This window comes from Numenius arquata, chromosome 12 (assembly GCF_964106895.1).
Source record: "Numenius arquata chromosome 12, bNumArq3.hap1.1, whole genome shotgun sequence".
Lineage (NCBI taxonomy): Eukaryota > Metazoa > Chordata > Aves > Charadriiformes > Scolopacidae > Numenius > Numenius arquata.
Genome location: NC_133587.1, coordinates 31,228,787 through 31,245,244, shown reverse-complemented (window position 1 = coordinate 31,245,244; position 16,458 = coordinate 31,228,787).

Below are 16,458 nucleotides of genomic sequence, written 5' to 3'. Positions count from 1 at the left end.
GATGTCAGTTCTCTAAGCTACAAATAATGTTCATAAACTAGCAGCTTCTATTTACACCCTTTTCACATTGCAAAATGACTCCAGCCATTTGATTCAAGAAATACCTGCACAACTGTTTTGTGTTTGAAAGCAGCTGGAAGGTAAGAGAGTCTTTGGTTTTAGCATGGCTGGCCTGCTTAATTCAGCTGCCTGATCAGTCTGTAAAATACTATAAATTCTCTTTTCCACTGATACAACCTCTGGACACTCATAATAAGGCAACTGCCAAACAAAAGGACTCCCTTTGGCATTTCTTGCAGGGGACACAAGACCTGAGTGTAATAAATAAAGGGGAATTATTTTTTTTAGTCAGACTACTGAGCAGAGGCTCTACCTACAGTCCTCCTTGGCTCCTTCATTTCTAGACCAAACAACACAAACAGCTCTATAACCAGTGAGCTGATGTTTAATCCTCACTTTAATGTGTTAGCTTTTCAAAACTGATATTCATGCACGTGGATGACCCTGTAACCAGCATAGGAAAATAAATTATTATTTAGAACCAGCTGTCAGTGAGTCCCATTAAAATTCTTACTCTATCATTTAATATTTTCAGCTTACTATGTATTGAAAAGCATGTTTGTATGCAGAAATTGTCTAGGCAAAGCTGGACATTTCAGAAAATCAGCAGAGATATGAAGCAGCTGAAACTCTTGATTTAAGGAGCATATGATTATTTTTGACAACTGAAAAACAAATGAAGCTTTTTGGCAGAAACAGGGGCAGCTGTGACTGGCTTTAAATTTAGAAGAGAAACACCCCTAAGTGCCACATCTCACATGTACAACACAATGTATTAGCCTGAGAATCTACTACAATAAGTAACTATTGAATTTATAAAGTCTAAAAGTTCAAAATAGGAATCAAGCACTTATTTATTAAAGTGTCAGCAACGTGGATAACCCAGTACTTCAGCACTTTCAGTCCAAAGGCATATTGAAAACTACAACATTAAGCTCCAAGTTTGCAACTAAGGCCTGGGTTTTGCTCAGCCCAGCTCTAACCCAGATCCTCAGTCTTCGATCACACCTATCACAGACTTTGTACAGTAAACACGTAGGCAGTTATGAATTTTTATTCCACACCAGTGTTGCTAGGGCATTCAGCAGAAATCTGTAACATCAGTCTGGCCCTTGTTCTAAATTATATAAAACTTCAGAAACCTCTGCCCCTTCACAGGTGGAGGATGATAGCAGTGCTTAGGCATGGATGGGCAAGAAAAGAGACTTTTTTTTTTCTTTTCTTGAGGAGGAAATGGTCTGCTCTAAGTTCTTAAACTCACCAGAGGGATAGGGATGGTGAAAATTGCAGTCTTACATGGAGGTAGGGTTGCAAAAGCCTCCATGGGTTCTGAAAGACAGTTGGTAGCTAAGTAGCACATTGTAACAAATTATTATTATTGTTAGCTAAGAGCTATTATTTCTACAACTGCTGGTTTCCTAGGTAAAGATTTCAGTAGCGAGCAAGGCAACAGCTGTACAGTTCATTTCTCAATGATTCCTTATGCTCTGAAGTCAGGTTGAAGCTACTGGGCAATCGGTTACCCCGTATTAAAACAAACACAGAAAAAAATGCTTCAGTCAAACACTCAAAATCCAAGCTGAATGAAGATCTGCACAAACTGTTCCCTATTAGGCACTACTAAATTAGAGAGTTGATAAAAAAATTTGGACTATAGAGTTAAGAATATAGTACTCAGTGTTTAGCTTTATCATCTTTACCTGCTGGCTGTGAAAAAATAATCTAGATCACCTAATTCTACAACCATGATCTCTGAGACAGCCACATGGCACAAATTATCTTTCCAGTCCAAACCCAGCTATGTGCAAAAGAGGAAAGGGTGTGACAGCAAAAAATGCATAATTTCTGAACCTGAAGTGAGTGATGAAGAAAGATCAGCCTTTGCACCCAAAATCTAAAATATTTATTCTTTTTCTCAAAATGTTCATTAAATAAAAAAAACTATTTAGGTTAGTTGGTGAGGCTTCTAAACTTTTACCAGCATTATAAACTTACTTGAGTGTAAAGTGTAAAAATAACAGTCAGAAATGCTCTCACTCTAAATGATGATCTGCTCTGAGATTGCCATGTTTATGTATTATAAGTTGCAACTGTCAAAATACTGGGTTGCTGGAAGTTTTGACAAAAGTTTTGCAGACATTTAATTTGTGTCTCTATTCACTGTGCTTAACTATTTGAGAGACAGATTCAGTAGCAAAAATGATTGAGTTGTACATGAGCAGTCAGTCCCTGCAATATACCCCGCTCACCTCAAACATTTCATGGACTTTACATACCGAGCACACACCAAACCCACCATTCACGTGCCGAGCCTCTCTATGCAATAGTGAACTGCTGATCTGTTTGTATTTAGGTTACGTTGCACAAGGGCTGGACATCTGCATGGCTAATGCACAGGGAAGCCTGCACTGGCACCCACCACCCTGCCCCGAGCTCCTGGGCTCCATCACTGCATGACACAGCTGTGGTTCCTGCTCCCTTCCAGCCTGACCACACTGCATCAGCCTCTTAGCTAGGCCCCTAGGTAGAAGCTAGCTGAAATACAGATGCTACGTCTGCGTGTCTCTCTTCAGCTCCATTAAGTCCCACGCTGAACCATACATTCCCCCTTGCACAGATATGGGTATGTATATGGGGGATGGAGGTACCTAATTAGAAGCTAGAATTCATACAGCCCAGCAACAGACGTTACAGGATGCCCAGGCTTACAGATTCAGCTTAGCATCAACATTTTAGAGTAATTTTATCAGGCTTTACATTTCATATCTCTTTGATATTAAATATAGAGTAATTGGATTATCTAGTAGCTCAAACAGGTGGCACTGCACAACTGCACAGTTCTTCAAAATCACTTTGGAGCCCCAAGGTTAAAAAAGATTCCATTCAACTCCACTTCCCCACAAGTGAAATCCAAATTGCTGAAACACAATTATGCAGCAAATGCAGGAGATCTGCAATACATGTTAATGTGTATTCAATACATTGACTTCCTTTAAGCTTAACCATTTAAAAATAAATACTAGAGAATTGTTTGCATTAAATTTTTTTTAGAACACTAAAGAGACAAACATATATTCATACATTCCATCCCTACTTTCCATGGAACACTTCCAATCTTCATTTTCATTGCTTCTTTCATGTTGGCAAGGAGAAATTAATTGCATTAATTCCTTAATTCTTCAACGAAGGAATCTAACTTTGATTTTTAAGATATGGCAGTTTCCTAATTAATTTTAGTTGAGAAATTTCTTCCCTGAAAAAGAACTTCAGGCAAGGTTATATGTAACTACATATTTTGCCTTTGTTTGGAACCCTTAGAGCACTAAGTTGGTTTTTTAGCACTTTCAAAGTAATTAATGAAGTCAAAAAGTCTCTCGTGACATCACATTCCAGCCATGCTAAAGCCTCCTGCTTTAATCTCCACTCTCTGAGCCTGAAGTAAATAAGTGGTACTTAGCTTAGCTCAGTGAAATAAATTAGTGCAAGAGAAATTAGATCCGTGATGTGCCTCATTCTGTAGTCTTACACACTTTCATGAAACTTTACGCCAGCGATGTACCTCTCCCAAGATAAATGTAACAGTATTCTATACAACTGCAAAAATGTTAAAATAAAGTGAGGCAGAAAAATCTGGCTTTTTGCCAATTTCAAACAGCACAGAAATATGTTATTCTCATCCACTCCAGGTTTACAAATTTTGCTGTGAGCAAAACACATTTTTGCTGCATCCTTCCCTAAGTAATTTTCCCAGGGTAGAATACAGTTCTTCCTTGAAGAATTTTACTTTGCAGAAAAACTGCTAGAACTTTTTTTCTTATTAAAAGCAGTTTCATGGAGTACATTACAATGAAATAACCTCTCCTAACCACCTAATTATTCCAGCATCTGTAGAAATCAGAGACAGGTAGTGCCAAAGTAACAGTTCTAAATTCTTCCCTAAAGGTTTCTTTTCTCCTCACTTCCCCAGCCTGCTGGAGCGTGTGCTAGCCAAGTCGCTCAGAGACATTCACCTGAAGACACCAGAAGATTCTACTTTTTGGACTAGAAGTGGGCGAACAAATCACCGGTCTTTCTGGTTGACATATAAAAATTCTCAAACCATCCTTCTCAAGTAAAAGATATTTATTAACATTACATAGTCCAAGTTATTACGTTATTCGTTAGCAACAGTGAGGCTAGCTCAATGGTCTGGGAAAAAGAGAAAAAAACCTTCTGTCTCACAACTCCTAATTCACTGCAAGTGGGGCACCTCCTGGAGTGGGCCAGTTATATGTCATTCCTTACACAAAATAAGAAGCAGATGCTTTTTCCAGTCACATGTGAATGACACGAGAAAAGACCTACCTTCATGCTACTGAGGGCGGTCTATACTGCAGGTCGTGTAGTTATCTTCGAGCTAGCAAGGTCATATAGTCCAAGTAGTACAGGCATAGTAGCACAGAGCTCAGCATGAGTTACAAAAGCCCATGAAACAGAATCTTTAAGAAATAAAGTAAATATTCAACAATTAGCCCAAACAGAGCTTTTGTAGCTGCTATGGCCAAAGTGCTACTGGGCCTTAGGCTAGGTTGCTTGAAGCTGCTAAGGAATGTTCTTAGCATTCCTCAAAAGGTCTTTGCCTTTCTGCTCCACCTTGACTGGATGCAGATCCAAAAAGGCACTGCTGATGTATTTCTTGTAAGAAGTTGGCAAAATCATGTATGTCCAGCAGCTACAGCTCTTTCATTCCATGCCAGTTAGGAGGTTTTTTGTTCCCTGATCTGACATGCTGGAAGGTTTGCTTTCTTTTCTTTTTTGTTTAGATTATACTAATTAAATGCAACCAGATCTCATGCTTGTCATCTGAAGTGCTTACCAACATATGATATTTTGCGGTGTATAAAGCACTTTATAGATGCAGAGAGAGCAGAGAGTGGAAGAGGGCATCTTCCAGTGGCTTTATCTGTTACAGTAAATAAGATGCTTTTATATGCAGTCCTCAGTACACAGATTTAAAAACCTAATACAGGAAAGGTAAATAAAGCATAGAAGTAATTCTTCTCAGCACAGCCAAGATGATAAACCTGCTGCATTTAAAACAACAACAAAAAAATCAATTACTTTTTCCCAAGTAGTCACAGAAAAATAGCACGTTAATGCATTTCATCAGATGAATAAACATAAAGAAAGTGTGGCTAAAATAAGAGCTGAAGGCCAGGGCTCCAAGGCTAACATTGACTCCTTCCTGTTGTCACAAAAGTAATCAGTGCTGTTATACGAGGATGGAACTTCCAGAAGAGAGCTGAAAGCTGAGCTATGTTTTCTGCTTGGGCACTGGTCTCACGGCCCTCAGAGAGTGTTTGGGTTATTTCAGTGTCCTCTTTGTGAGTTGTGAACCTTCTAAGGGTTATTTTTACCTAATTCTATCACCACCAAATTATTTCAAAGGCTTGATCTCAGGCCAACATAGCTAAACATGCCCTTGCACTCACAAATATGATGGCTTTTATCTTAAATTTAACCTGAGGTCACCAGAACAGCAGGCAGGCATCTACACAGTTAGAAGGACTGGCAAGGTTATGAGGTAGAGACCATAATCAACTTACACACCCTGTACAGTCAGAGTGGGATATTTAACACATGCTCATTGATGGGTTACACATGCCCCACCAACTTCTAAGAGCCTAACTCTGCGCTTACCTGAGAGGCCACACATACACGCGCGATAGTGTCAGAGCTAAACTTTAAAACTCACAGTTGACCAGGACATTTTTTTTTCCTTTTATATGATGGAAAACCAGACATGCCTTACATGCATATTGAATCCCAGAAGTAAATCCTTTAAGATACAGTGTTGCTGAAAATTTCAGAGTTGAATATACTTTGGCAAACTAGATACACACTCTATATGTACCCTATGAACTTTCCTCTGCTGAACAAAATCATGCCTCCCAACTACTTCAGAAATAAAAATACCCCATGCAGGTTATATTAAAATATGTGGAAGTGTATAAAACATATACACAGTCAAATGCAGCATTGAGGTTGCTCAATCAACCACTCAGATCAGGAAATTCCAAAAGTTAATGGTGCATGGTCATCTCTTCTATAACTCCATTGAAGCTATTTTGCATTCCCAGAACTCACTGACATAAAACATATAAAGCATTTCCATTCATTTTAATTTATTAATGTTTGTGTTTCTTAATTTGTGGCTGAGGCTAGTAGAAGATTCTACCTGGACAAGTTAACATCATGATAAGACTGAGTTAAATCAAATCTGGGTGTACAATCTTTGCATGAGGAACCTGAAATCAATATAAAGTGGTCCAAATATCAATGAAATACTTAATAGCTCAGGAGTTAGGTTAATTTCCTATCTTTCCTACAGATTTCCATGCAACCTTTGACAAATCACCTAAATCTCCATGTAATATTCATTCATTCTTATAATAGTATATTTAATATAGAATAACTTAATTTCAGCTTGAGCTACTTTGTTTCCTTCTGCAAGCAAAATGAAATAAGCCAAGCTTTCAGTTGGCATCAGTCACATTTTTTTATTCATTTGAACATTTAATTTTAAATCATATCAAAAGGAGCATATCTTTCTCACACTGTCATAACATAAGTAGCCTGTATAACGCTGTATGAAAATTCAAAACAGGCTCACTAGTCATGGAAAACATCAACTTGAAAAGAATTTTAGAGAGGCAAGACTGACTTAAATAGGATTAGAACTGAAGTTTGAATGCATGAAGAAAATTTGGACAATTATCCCATTGACTTCTCTGTTGTCAGGATGTCACCTAGCACTTATGCTAGTTGTGACTGCTACACTGCACATTCATCAGGAAGAAATACACGTAATTTTCCTGAAAAATACTGAAAATTTTTTATCAATCATTTCCTTTGATTTCTTTTCAGAAAATAAGACATGAAGGAATCCCTTCTGTTGCATTCTAGTTCCTAACATTCTGTTCTGTTACATTTTTCCCTACTATTACAAAGGCTTAGTGGGGAATGCTTAATGGTTATTATGCTAAATGCTTAATGCTAAAAGATACTCTTTTAAAATTTACAAATTCTTTGATGTTTACTTACAGATGTTAAGCTGAAACATATTGACACTACCAAAAAGCTATCGGCACTGTTGATTTATATCAAAAATTTGTCCCAGAACTTTTATTATTATTTTCAGGTTTTCCTGTTGATTAAATATCTCATATACCTCCACATATTTCTTTTCACCTCTTCTAAGAGGTGAAATATACATATGGACTTCTTAGTGTAGATTCTCACTTTTCTAAAATGCAGAATATACTTACTATATTTAAAGGTTGCATAATAGCTTTCATGTGTACTTATAGCTTCATTGAGTTGTATTATAACATTATGGAATGGATGTATTTACTACAGGGGTTGGTTTCACATGTATTTAAAAATATGCCATAGACTATCTTCTGAAATATGACAAAATTTTGATATCATAAAAATGTTATATACTGAGATAGCCGAAATATGCGTGACATCCCTCTTCACCAAATATATTAGTTACACATATCTAGTTACAGATGTTCTACTTCCCTTTTCAGAAGCCATTTCTATTCTAGTGTAAACACAGAATTAAAAATGCTGTGAAATAAATGGAAAAACCACACTGATATTTCTCAGCCCTGAAGTATGACGTTTTAGAGATGTCAGATTTCACATTCTGTTTGTGCTCAGAGAGATTTTCTCATCTTTAGAATTGTCAACATGTGGCTAAACAAGTGTGAAGAACATTTGCAAGGCTGTCACATACAAAAATAACTGGTTAAACTCTGTTTTGTATGAAAATAACTGGTGGAAAACTGTGCCCCCAGTATATCAATGAAATAGGACTGATTTCACACAAAAATTCATGTATGCTCTGCAACTAAGGAGAAAAATCAGGAATGAGGATTCTGTTGCTTTGCAGATTCAAGTTGTCCCAAGAAAGTGCCACAGATTGAAAGAATGCTCCTGAACGCTACATTTAATATAAGAATGTCTAATCTAGCAGACAGATGTGAAAAAGTACAGATAGCCAGAAAACTCCCTGATGACAATACAGGGGGATGGAAAACAGCACATATATTACAGCTGAGGCTAGTATCCATTTGTGTTCAAAATTAAAAACTATACTCAAGAAAAAAATGTATGTCATTAATCAAATGAACTTTTTATAAGAGTTTAGAAGCCCTTGCTCATCTGTAAACAATTAGCCATAAATAACAATATTAGCCATTAAATAACAGTTTTAGATTCATCTGACATATAAAAGCAACTTTCACTTGATCCTTTATTTTATATTTTTTGCTAGGAGCGTGTGTTATGCTGTGGGTTCACTAAAGATATCCCCAGATAGCCGCACTGAGAGGTATCTCTGTTAAAAGATGTCTTCTGCGGCTGCTTCTGCAAAGAGTGGCAGCTATGATGGAGCAAGTCCTCCTGGTTCACAAGCCCACAACTGTCGACTGGGTCCCCCTATGTGGCTTGCAGTGGTCTGAGAAAAGACTGTTTTCTAGCTGCAAAGGAAAAGACACAGTAACCCACAGTGTTGGGAACAAGGACCAGAACAAGGACCAGAAGATAAGTTTCCTTCTTTCCCAAGGAAGTGACCACCCGAGTGGCTGACAGACACATAAACCTCAGTGCAACACAGGGATGTAGGGTCTCTGGAAATTCCTTGAAACACTGGGATATAACTGCTTATACTACATATAGATTGCAAATGACAAATTGTTTCGAGATATGGAGAAATTATAAGTGTCAGGCCACTCCTGACAGATTCAGACATATCAGTGCTGGAGGAAGTGCTTCAACTTCCCAGATTTCCTCAGCTAAAACTACAGTCAAAACAGAAATGAGTATGCATAGTTACCAAGATGACAGTTGACTTACTTAGTCCCCCAAAGTGTCTTCTTTTGAATTAAAAATGCTTTCTGAGAAATAAAAAGACCTAACATTTTTCTGCATTTTTAATTTTTAAATATAACAGCATTCAAATACTATGACATTCTTTTAGACTGTCTTTTCATTTGCTCATTTTTTGCAGTTCTTTAATTATGCGATACATGGCAGTCTCTTAGCCTTTCACTATAATACAGTCTCTCAGAAACAAACATGTTAATTGGGTACACACTTCTGGCTTGTGCAACGTGCCTAGTCAGCTCCCAAAGCAGATGAATGCAGTTTCATATACCACAGGTTTGAGTAAAAGTATGAAAACTGTAGAGAGGGTATTTACAAAAGCCCTCTTTGGCCTCAGGGGCTAACCTCCTTGTGCAATGTCTCCTGGATACTGCTTTGAAATAGCCTCTACTGGAGCCTCTCTTGCTACCAAGCGCAGGGGCAGCTTAGGACAAAAAAACCCCAAGGCTAAATTAGCTGTTGAGAACAACCTGCTTATAAACACACAGGATTTTTTCATTAAGAGATTAAAGTGCAGGTATGTTGTAAACTCATCATATCCTCACAGACTGATGTCTTCATGCTGCCTCCAAACCCTTCTGCAGCTCACGTTCCTCTCATTAAGCTCCATGCAACTACCTACAAAACCCATGTGTGTCAGTGGATTCTACCTGGGTTCAAGAAGCTTTTGGTGGAAAACATGTATGTTTTCGTCAGTATCTTTCATTGAAATGTTCTTATGGGCTAATCAGAATTGTCATTTAGAATATAAACTCATGCTTCTCTTGGATCTCAGTTCATGAACTCTGCACGGAGATTCCATAAAAAGCATCAGTCCAGAAATTGTTCCACATGGTGTAAACTCTGACCTTTTGTCTGGCTCCCAGTGAATTTAAGAGAGTTTTATAACTATGGGCATCTCAAAATGTGAGGGTGATAAGATCCGAAAGAAATATCAATATTTAGGTTAGAAGATATCTCTCCAGAGAGCCCAACCCTTTTACAGTTGCCATCCATCTCCACCAGAAAGCAGTTTCACATGGAATGAAAAGCAATAAATCTTACAAATATACAAAAGCAAAGGGAATGAACTTAGTCTAAAATCCATCCAAAACAATACACAAAGTGCGTTCTTGAGAGACAACAGGAATATCTGTATGGACATAATCCACAATAGAGTGTGCCAGAAGTCTGACAACTAAGGATAGGAAGAAAAGACACATGCAAGAGTTCAGACCACATTTATGAAGGAAAGTTCCAAAATGTGAAAGCCACAAAGTCTTTTGTAATATCCCAATTCCCTTATTTTTTGTCATGTAAGCCAATATTATCTGCAGCAAAATGGCTAAAAATGGTCTTATCTCATTCAACATCTGTTGGATTGCCCCATGATAAAGAGTCACTTCAGTCCACATGTTATTCTAATAATAAGCTACACTCTAAATTTTCTCTAGTACCTGAATAGAATCTGGAATAGGAAAAATATATTTTTTAACCTACTTTTTGAAAGCTCATGTGAGTAGAAGTATATTATGCTGCCTTCTAATTTCTCTGGAAAGGATTCTAAAAATCCAGAAAATTCCCCAGAAATGCCCAGAGATACAAGACAAGATCTGGCAGCCTTACTCATAGGCCACCCATGGAGTAAAAGACTACTTAGCACAAGTAAACTATAGTTTGCAGGTTCTACCTTTATAAAGCTAATGGAAAAATGGTATTTTATTTTAAAAGCACATTTTATTTGCGCTTTGTGAAATGTAGAAATGGTAAATAGTAAAGAAAATATTTTAAGAACCTTTATGTTTGTTTGTTTCATATTGTTAGTTAACACCAGGAGATGTTAATACTCTATTTTTATTTTCTTTTTTTAAGAGTGTGGAGTCCTAGGCTCATATGAGCTGTGACTTTTGGCTTAGGTTGATTAACTTTCCTATTTCTACTATGTTCATTCTCACTGCATATCCAAATCCAGTTTTCAAGAGGATGCCAAGTCCTTGATGAAAACAGTCTTTTATTATATCCTAACTAATGGACTGGAATTAGACTGGACTCATATGGGAATAATCAATCACAGTTTACATTTAGGCCATTCAGCACATTTAATACTCACTCACTCACACAACATATAAAAAGATATGTACTATTAAAAGCATTGTTTTGACACAATTCAAGAAAATATAGATTCAAAGCATTCTAGGTCATTTGGACACATCTTTCTTCCATTAATTTAAATGGAAGAGATGGACCAGATTAATAGTTGGCTTGCAGTAATACAATTTCACAGAAAACAGTTGGACAATACTGATTTACTTTTGCTAAGAATCAGGGTATAGATCTCCCAAAAGAGAATCAGTTTGTGAATCAAAACGATACTATCTTGGAAAAATTCAAAACTACTCTCTTTTGGTGAAGACATAATGATTAAAACCTCTACAAACTTTGTTTCAAATGTTTCATTCTTACTGGTTTCACCATTTATGACTACCAAATATTTAACTCCCTTTCAAATTCTAAGAAGTTTCATAAATAAGGGCTCCTAGATAAGTAATTTGCAAGTTAACTCACTTAAAAGATTCCTGAGAATATTGACACCGTCAGAAAATACTACTGTTGAAAACCAAACTTCCCTCAGAAATGTGTTCATTTTGGTAGCATTTTGTTTCAGCAAAATATCCAAGCAAATACGGTTCAGTTAACATTGTAAGAATGTTAAACGATTTTTTAATTTACTTTCTATTTAATACATTGTAAAATACACTATAGCATAAAGACTTCAAAATCAAAACAAAAGTCTTGATTTACCAAGAGATTTTTTTAAATGCATTCTTCCATATTCATAAATGTACTGCAGAATAAGGTATCTCTTAAGATACATAGTTCTTAACATAATTAGTTTGTATACATTTCAAAGTGTTTCACCACTAATGGCTTAGGGTGATTAACTACTCAGATAACACATTTTACTGTACTCCATAAATATAATAGAGGTATTAATTCATGAGATGATGCAAGCTATCAACAGATCTATGCTCTATTATTCACTGTAACTTTTTGTCTTCAGAGAAGATTTCAATACACAAGCAAAGATATTGTGAATCAAATCAAATCTAAATGGAAATATAAACGAGAGTTTTAAAAAACCACTTTTGTTGCCTTTTTTCTTTTTCTGTCCTTAAATAGCATGCTTTAAAAAAAAAAAAAAAAAAGGTTAATTAAAATCTTAAAAAAAAAAAAAAAAATCAGATAATCAGATCTTCATACCAGGACAGTTTCTCAAATTACATGATTTTCCAAGAGTGAACTACTAGGAGACAGGCATTTTTTCCAGGATACAAGAAAATGTTTATAAACTCCTCCTTCACCATATCAGAAACTTGACAAGAAGATTTCTGAATAAAGAAGAAAACTACAGGAGAACTTTGGGACTGGTTGTTAGATCTGGGCTGAGGTGGGAGATACTGAACTAATCCCTCCATGATGCCCTCTAGGCACATTCCAATAAGAATAACCACAAATACATGTATATTAAAAATATAGCACAACCTACAAACAGAAAAATCTCTATGGCTCTGTATACAAACCCTTCACAATGATAATTTAAAATTCCTAAAGAACCTCCCTACTCAAAGCCCCCGTTCACAGCTATGGAAGTGATACACTATTTTGATGCACTATTGTCTAAACCTACAATGAAGGTTATTAGAAAATAGGATGTGTCTCTTCTACAGACAGGTCTCCTTTGATACTATATAACAATACAGAATTGATGGCATAAAACTGAGAATGTAAAGACTTATGATACCATGTGCTAGAATTCAGTATATATTAGTAGTATTGTATAAAGCCAGTGTGATTTTAGAAAACATAATCTAAATGCATGGCTTTTTCTTTCCTTCTGATAGGTAATATGAACTGAAAAGAATCCCAAGGTGAAAGAATTACAAGATTAAATGCAACATAGTTAGAAAAGAATTAACATTTTTACCCCTTTTCTGGCACTCGGAACAGAAATCTTTCACCATGTCTTTCAGATCTATCCATTATCTTTGACAATGCTCTCTTTGTAGTTACTTACTCTAGTTACTCCAGTCAGGTTGTATCTTTATTTTACAAATCCTTTTTGCTCCTCATCTGCATGGGTATTAAAGTATGGATATGCTGAACTCTTCTGACCATATTTCTGATGCCAAGAAGCATCAGTTAATCATTCCCACCCTGTGCTCACTAATTCTTGGCTTTGTCTTTCAGATTCCAGGGCAACTCGATGATCTTTAAGGTCCCTTCCAACTCTAACCATTCTATGATTCTATGATTCCCACCCAAATAGGGGTATTTCAAGTCCAATATCTGCTTTATTTTCACTGTGGCAAAATTAACAGTTTTACCATTGGAATTTATTTTGTGCACAATTAAGTGTAGCTTTGCCAGTCTTTTATACTGCTCTTTTTTCTGCATTTATACTTGTGGACAGGCTATTAAATTAATATACGAAGTGCCTCTGGTGCATTCCAACTATTTTTTATATAGGCCAATTTTTCAGGGATGCGCTGGCAGAATTTTCAGACACTCCGGGAATATAAAAAAGCAACAATGTGTTGGGAGAATCACATCTGAATGATACAGTGAATTATTTGATTGAGGCCCTGTTGTGTGTGCAAGCACAAGAGCAAACAGCATTTCACACAAAACAAAGTGTCATGCGGTGGCACCCAACTGTTCACATGAGACCAATGCAAACAGCTTGTCTCAACTATCAGGCACCATGATATATAGTGGAGGATTCTCCTACCAGACAGTTTACTCCTGCTGCATCAAAGTTTCCCCACACTTCTCAAGAGAGCTGGGTTCGTGGATGAGCAGTTTGAAACTTACAGAAAAATCTTCCAGCTACTGGTATGAACTTCCTATGAAATCAAACACATCCAATATGGTTGGGGAAAAAAATGGTTTAAGACAAGTTTAAAGGTTTAAGACATGGTTTAAGGGATTCCCAGCTTCTGATTTACCTGTTCCTTTATCTTTCTGCTAGACAGAACCAACACCTATATTAACTGCACAAGTAATACTGTGCAGTTCTAAAGAGCATCTTGAACATAGAGTCAAGTTTACCTACGACAATACAAAAAGCACTGCACAAAGATTCAATCATTTACATATTTTGTTCACATATTGTATGAACATGTTATAGTTATAACTGTTATATTAATACACACGTATGTTAATATATTAAGGGCATGCTACACCTTTTTTTTAACCAGCTTTAAGAGTAAACCACTCTTCTAGAATACCTTGAATGTGTTTTCCTGCCATTGCCTATGAAGGTTAACTCGGAAGATGGAGAGATACACCAAAGATTTTAGTGTCTTCCTAACAACAACATTATAGTGGTTCATTTAGAGGGCTAATGGCAGGCTACTGCTGTTTTCAAAAATTTGCATGGCAATATAGAATTTTAGAACAAGTTAGGAAAAAAACTCCAAAAAGTCCAATTCTTGCTCAAAATAGGGCCCACTGTAAATGTCACCCAGAGGACTAAGTCATTGCGCAGCGCGCTACTCCTATGTAGGTAGAGACAATTCTTAAAAAACAAAACTGGCCCTGGGCATTGATGAACTATTAGACAATTCACCCATTCAGAAAGGACTCTTGTAGGCTTGATGGGTCCAGCATCAGTGAAGTTAAGGGACACAAGAATAGCTGAACTGGTCACCTCCATGCCCCACATGTCAGTGTTAGTAGGTGGACACTTACATATTTGCTGTTTTGTGGACTGTGAAATTCTATGGACATACTGTGCTGATGTGATGCAGGTTTCTAAAATGTCTGATGTGTGGGACTGTTGGGTTTTTATAAATATATTTTGTTGTTGCTGTGCTTCCAGCAACAGTGGATGGATAATCTTCCTGGAATATCAAGCATGATTATATTAGGTAAAGGCTGATTTTTTTGCCAAATAAAATATAAATGTAAATATAAATCTGTATGTAGGCTAATCTGGAGACAAGAAGTATTATTTAATTGGCTTGTGCTGATAGCTTGCTATTTTTTATATTTTAATAAAACATCAATGCACAGTTGTGACTTTTCATCTCCTTAGTTAAATGGAGAATAGCACATGCTTTAACAAACAGGCTTTTTTTTTTTTCCCTTACAAACCTATGCAAGTAAGAATTTGCAGACAACACAGCAAGTTATTCTGCCTCCTAATAACAAGTTAAAAAGCTTTGTAATCTGCAAAATAAGAGGGGCAAAGAGAAAAAAAACAAAAAACAAAAAACTGCAGGGTGTCTGAAAAATAATTGTTTCAATTTACAGTTCTAATCCTTTTATTTACCTTTTCGCTCCTACATTTTGCTATATGTTCTAGTACTGTGCAGTGATTGCCTTCTATAGTGGCTAGAGCAATGTATTTTCCTCTTTCAGAGGACCTTTGTTATCTTCTGCATTGTAAAGAAGACCCCAATGGAGAAAGGGCATTGAGAGGTGATGAATTTGGCATGGAAAAGACATCACAGAGGAAAGTAGCAATACTGGGATACAGCTAGAACACTCATTAATCTCATCTCATTATAATCGCTTAAGGTATTTCATATGCACCCAGCCTTGCAACCATTTCCTGGACTATTTGCTTTTAACACCTTGCTCCTTTCTGTGTGTACCTCCAGCACTCACACTTTTTATCTCATCAGCCATGAACTCCTCACCTTTGCCTTCAAGAGCCTGTTCCTGCTAGCTCTCAAGGACCAGCAAAATGTTGCCCACATCTTAAATTCACAAACAAGCATTTTCGTATTTCAAGTCCCTGACAGTGGCTAGGCAGCCAGTGCCCTGAGATCACCACAACACACGCAGCGCTGCATTGCCTCGCTGTTTCTTTGTGCTTCCCCTGGTTGCAATGGACCTACTGGTTGTGGATGTTTTTTACTTAGATGTTGTGAGTTGTGTGGTGAAGATCTTCCTTCTGAGTCTTTGCAGAGCATGTAGTATAGTTGGGTCAGGGACCACTGCTAGTGCAATAGCAACATACAATCAAGGGCTAATAGATAAATATTTGCTCACAAGAAGCCAATAAATGTAATGTTTACTGTCTATCCTCTTCTGTAAAAATAATGAAAAGTACTTAAGACAATAAGAAACTTAATATATTTGCTCGAAGAATTCAAAAAAACTGATAGGGCTGTAGTTTATTTACTAACGTTCCCCTGAATCAAAAATTACTGCTTGTTATAAAGACTTTGATGAATCCAGCCAATTGTTAATTTATAGGTCTGTCTAGCTTCGAATGGATTTATGTATGGAAAATGGAAGAATATTTGCAGAAGTATTGTCCATAAAGTCTTTATTTGCATAAGATTGTGTCCTCTGTGGGGGATCTGTAGTGTACTCTGGTACTCGGTGATTTATTGCTTTTCATTTAAGTGATACTTTGCTGAATTCTGAAGGACTTTCGTCTGACATATAGCATTTCTTTTCTAGTTCTTAAAT